Source organism: Peromyscus californicus, unplaced genomic scaffold, assembly GCF_007827085.1.
Source record: "Peromyscus californicus insignis strain IS unplaced genomic scaffold, ASM782708v3 Scaffold_23__1_contigs__length_62951481, whole genome shotgun sequence".
NCBI classification, from domain to species: domain Eukaryota; kingdom Metazoa; phylum Chordata; class Mammalia; order Rodentia; family Cricetidae; genus Peromyscus; species Peromyscus californicus.
Window position 1 is genome coordinate 34,766,724 of NW_026294534.1, and position 5,996 is coordinate 34,772,719.

Consider the following 5,996-nt stretch of genomic DNA (forward strand, 5'->3'; position numbering starts at 1 on the left):
GTCTGGGGGCCTGTTACACAGATAAAGTAAAGCAAAAAATCACCAATAAATTTTAACTAAAATATGATGATCCAATCACACGCTATAATATAACTTCCAAAGATCAAAGGGAAAGTGAATACAGGAATCAGCAAGACAAAAATGACAGATAATGTGTTTCAATGTGCCTGGATACAAACTCCTTTATAAATGACAACCACACTAATAAGAAAACCACACAAAGATTCCATTCAAAATAGCTTCCAAAGATCAAACGGGCTTGAAATAATTCTAGCCAGAAGTGAAAAGCCTCTACAATGAACAACTTTGTAAATGAGGAAAAACATTGAGGAAGAGAGAAGGTTTCCACCTCTCTAGACCTCTCATGATTATGGATTCAAATAACATGAATGACCATCAAACCAAAAGCCCCCTGCAAATTCATTGCAGTTCCCATTAAAATTTCAGTGAAATTCTTCGTAGAACTGGCAACATAATATTGAAATCGATATGGAAGCACAGTAGAGCCTGGAAAGCCAATGCAAACCCAAGTAAAAACAACATTGCCTAAGGTATCATCATACCTAATTTAAAACTATATCACAGAGCCAGAGTGACAAAAACACTGTGTTGCTGAGAGAACAACAGAAGTATATTCTAATAGCACAGGAGACACAAAGATGTGTTCCCACAACTACAGCCACTTGCTTTTGAAACAGATGCCCAAACTCACAACACTGGAGAAAAGCCAGAATGTTTAACAAATGATGCTGACAACAACCGATATATTTATATAGGACAGGAAAAAATCCTTATGGGTCATACTGCATTGAAATAAAACCCAAAATACAACACTCCAAATGGACCAATGTTTTCCTGGAGTGTCTAAAACTCTGCAACTAATAGAACTAAATTGCAGCAAGTAACCTTTAAGACACTGGCAGAGTTAAGGATTTGGTAAATTAAACTGATTACTCAGAAAATACAACCAGTAGTGTACATATATGGCCACATAAAAACAAAAATCTTTTATATAATAAAATATCAATCAAATTTCTGTAGAATAAGAGAAATATTTTGTGTGTTATATATTTGACAGAGGATTACTGTTCAGATTATGCAAAGAACTCAGGAAACTAAACATCAACAAAACACATCCTTCCATCAAAAATTATCCCCTGGGGCCTGGCTAAGAATGCAAATCAGACCCGGCGGTGGTGGCACACGTCTTAATCCCAACACTCGGGAGGCAGAGGCAGGCGCATCTTTGTGAGTTTGAGGCCAGCCTGGTCTACAGAGCGAGATCCAGGAAAGGCACAAAGCTACACAGAGAAACCCTGTCTTGAAAAAACAAAAACAAACAAACAAAAAAGAATGCAAATCAGAATGCCCAGTATCAAATCTTCATGTAAGAAAACAATGATGATAATATATGTAAATGTTTTTCATGCAAGAAGCAAGGTCTGTAAATGAAATTACTAAGCCAGTGGAGATAACTGTGGTAAACAGTAAACTTAGAATCTACATTCATCCAGAAGACCTTTATTGAACAGTGAATAGGGTCACAGGAGACATCAAGAAAGAAATGGATTAAAATAGTATTCTGAAATCTATGGTATGTAATGAAAGCTGTCCTAAAAGGGAAGTTTAGAACTATAACTGCATGTACCAAGAAAACAGACAGATATGAAATAAATAATAATAATAATACACTTTAATTACTTGAAAAAATACAAAGACCAAATTTAGAGATGGAAAGAAATCATTAAGATTTGACAGAAATGAATGAAATGGAAATAACAAAAATTAAAAAAATGAGAATTGGTTCTTTGAAAGAATAGATAATGTAAATAAAACCCTTGGTCACAGTAACCACAAAGAAAGGAAAGACACATATTAATAAATTTGTAGATGAAAAGGAAGCCCTTAGCAGATTATCAGTGGAAGTCATGATATCCTCAAGTATCACATACAAACAATGTATGATACTGCTAAAACATACTCCTGTGAATAACTCCAATAAAACACATTGACTCATCAACTTGAAATCGAGTCACTTTTTGAAAAAGGACAAAGAGATTTCTAAGTTGGTAAAAGTAATTTCTGCTACACCGGATGACCTGAGTTTCATACCTAGGTAGGATGACATAAATGGATCTTGTAGGCCTCCACATATGCCTATGGGATAGGAGCGACCCTTCTCACCCTTACCCACATATTACACATATTCTCATTACTATTACTAGATTAGTAAACAAAGAGTCCAGGAAGGTTGGTATAGGAGTGTTTTTGAAGGTTCTGTGGGAGTGGATCCAGGAAAGATAGGTTGGATTTGTTTTCTGCAAATGATTATTGTGCCTTCTTTTGGGCTCATTTTTTCTTCTATATGTTTATCTTGTTCAACTCTGATGTGACAGTCTTGTTTTATCTTTTTACATTTTTAGTTTTGTTTTAATATCCCTTAGAAGCCAGTTAATTTCTAAAAAGGGACCAAAAGAGATTTGAGTGAGAGGGGAAGAACTTGGAGGTTCAGAATATAGGGAAATCATAATTAGAATTTATTTTGTGAGAAAAATATCTATTTTAAATGAAAGGAAAAAAGATCTACTTTATAATGTTTGAAATTATCAACTAATAATTTAAAAGTACTTTTTAATATAACAAAATCTGAAGGCAAGCATCTGAATAGAAAATCTTCAAAATAAAAAATTTAAATATCTACTAAATTTTAAAAAGTGTTCAAAACCATTAGTGACCACAGAAATGAAAATTAATACTTTTTTGATTCTATCTCCCTCCAGTCAGAAGGGATATCATTGAAAAAACCAAAGGAGAGCCATCTACTTGCCTGAGGAACATGGGTCTTATACCTGTGGTTCACTGCCCCGTTTGGGCACACCCTTTCCAGTAGAGAGCCCCAATCATTCTGGTAACTCCATCCACCAATACTCTGGAAGGTTACCATCCATCTCTGGTCAGAGAGTCTAGACTCTTACATTGTTGTAGGGAGCCCACCAGAGATGACCACTCAGACAGAATTTATAGCTCTCAACTGATGAGAAGAACAAGAATTCTTTAATGTTTGGGTTGGAATGTTCTGTACTTGTCTGTTAGTTCCCTTTGAATAAGGGCTCACTTTAACTACTGAGTTTCTCTTCAGATAACCTGTGTCTATTGTGAGAGGGGGTTGAGTTGGCCAAATATCACTGTGTTATAGTGAATCTGTCATTAAAATATAATTGTATTTTTTTATGAAATTGTTTGCATATTGAGACTGTGTTTAGGATTGTAGTATCATATTTTTGTAATTTTCTTTAATGAGTAATCTCTTCTGATTGGTTTCAATTTGCAGCTTATTTGCTTGTGGGAATGAGTGGAGTTGATGGTGTGATAGAGCAGGACAGTGAAGGGTTCCCCCATCTTTAACATCAAGGATAGATATCACTTCAGGGCAAAAGGATTGAAAAAGATATTCCAAGGAAATTGATCCAAGAAGCAAGCTGATATAGCCATTTTAATATCTGACAAAATAGATTTCAAACCAAAACTAATCAGAAGAAACAGGGAGGACACTATGGACTCATTAAAGGAGAACTCCATCAAGATGTTATTGCAATTCTAAACATCTATGCACCAAACACAAGTGCACACAAGTTTATAGAAGAAACCACTACTAGAGAAAAAAATCACACAGTGACCCCTCTACAGTGAGAGTGGATGACTTCAATACCCTACTCTCACCACTAAACACTAAACAGAGAAATTCTAGATAAAACTGACATTAGCAACCAAATGGACCTAACTGATATTCATAGAACATTTTACTCAAACACAAAATAATATACCTTCTTCTCAGCAGCTCATGGCACTTACTTTAAAATTGCCTATGGACCTGGACACAAATCAACTCTCAATAGGAAGAAGGAATTTGAAATAGCACCCTGTGTCTCATCTGACCACCATGGATTGTAACTGAGTATCAACAACAGAAAGAACAGAAAACTTACAAACTCATGGATATTGAATTACCCATTAAGGAATGAAAGGGGTTGAGTCAAAAATTAAGAAAGAAATTTATAACATTTTAGAATTGAATGAAAATGAATACAGAACATATCCAAATTTATGGGACACAATGAGGCAGTTCTAAGATACAAGTTCATAGCACTAAGTCCTTACATAACCTGAATGCTCTAGAACAAAAGGAAGAAAGAGTGCACAAAAGGATTAGATGTCAAGAAATAAACAGAGCTGAATCAATATAACAAGAGCAAACCACACTCCCCCAAAACACTACAAAAATCAATGAAACAAAGAGTTATTTCTTTGAGAAAATCAGTAAGATTGACAACCCCTTAACCAAATTATCTGAAAGGCTCAGGGAGATAATCCAAACTAGCAAAATTAGAGATGAAAAAGGGGGGCATAACAAAAGTCACTGAGGAAATCTAGAGAATCATAAGGACATGCTTTAAAAATCTGTACTCCACCAGTTACTGGATGAAGGCTCTATGATGACAGTTAGGGTATTCACTAACCCGATTACCAGGGTTGGTCAGTTCAGGCTCTTTTACCACTATTGCTAGTAGTCTAAGTTGGGGGTGTCTGTGTGGGTTTCTGGGAATTTCCCAAGCACCAGGTTTTTCCCTTCCCTCGTTATGTCTCTGTCAAGATATCTCTTTCTTTGCTGTCCCACTCCATCCCTCTCCCTTCTTGACCATCTCATTCCCTTATGTTCTCATCCCCCATCTCTTCCCCTCTATTTTCCCCCATCCCCCTCATTTACATACAAAATTTGATCTACTTCTTATATACAAACCACAAACACATAAAAAATGTCAAGGAAACAATACCATTTACAATAGCTTAATCTACCGCTCTATATCTTTCTATATATTTATCTTGGGATAAATCTAACCAAAGAAGTAAAACACTTGTACAAACATACTTTTAATACAGTGAAGGAAAGAATTTGAAGAAGATACTTGAAGATGAAAAGACTTCCCATGCTCATGAATTGGCAGGATTATATTGTGAAAATGTTAAATTTACAAAAAGCAACAAACAAATTTTATGCTCTCCTCATCAAAATTTCAATGCAATTAGTCATAGAAATTGAGAAGAACAATGTTAAATTTTGTGTGAAAATACAAAATACCCAATATAGTCAAAATAATTCTGAACAACAATAACAACAAAAACCTGCTGGAAGTATCATAATCCCAATGTTAAGTTAAACTACAGTGCTATGGTAACACAGTAAACATGATACTGATATAGAAACAAACTCATCAGTAAAGAGAGCATCAGGTTCCCAAAGGCAGCCCTCTTGACAGCAAGAGTCACTTTTTCAGGAATCAGATGATCCACGAAGACACTGCTCTCTGTCTTCAGTCTAACTATATCAGAGATTCTATGTCACTAGACTTTCTTCAAGTGTTAAGTTGTTTAAACATGTCTTCTGAAAATGTTGTTCCGTAGCCAAGCATAACTGCTGCTGCTGAATCTATTGGACAATGTTTTCCCCCCCCAGGGCCATTGTGTAGTTTTTCTCCCACATTTACAATAAGTACTGTCATGGCCTATGCCCAAATTATGACCCAGCTCATGTACTATAATGTAGGTTAGATTACCCAGTGAGTATGAGAGGAAAATGTTGACTCGACAATTTTGGTTTTGAACACTGTTTCAAGAGTAGCTAGTACTAAATAACCTGGATAGCCTGGTCTAGCCCACAGATATATGACATCATGCCAGTGATGCTGCATGTTTTTCTATTCAAATTGCAAAAATCTTTTAAGACTTCATATATACTTCCTTTTACTTATACCACATTTTGTTCAGTCTAGATCAAGGTTTGCCTAAAAACACATCAGTAAAAACATCTGTTTGCACATAATAGCCTCTCATTCCACTGATAACTATAAATACTTGATTTTGATAGATGTAATATTTCCAATGTAAACAAATTGTTTATTACCTAATACCACAAAATATTCAATAATCCTTTTATGAGC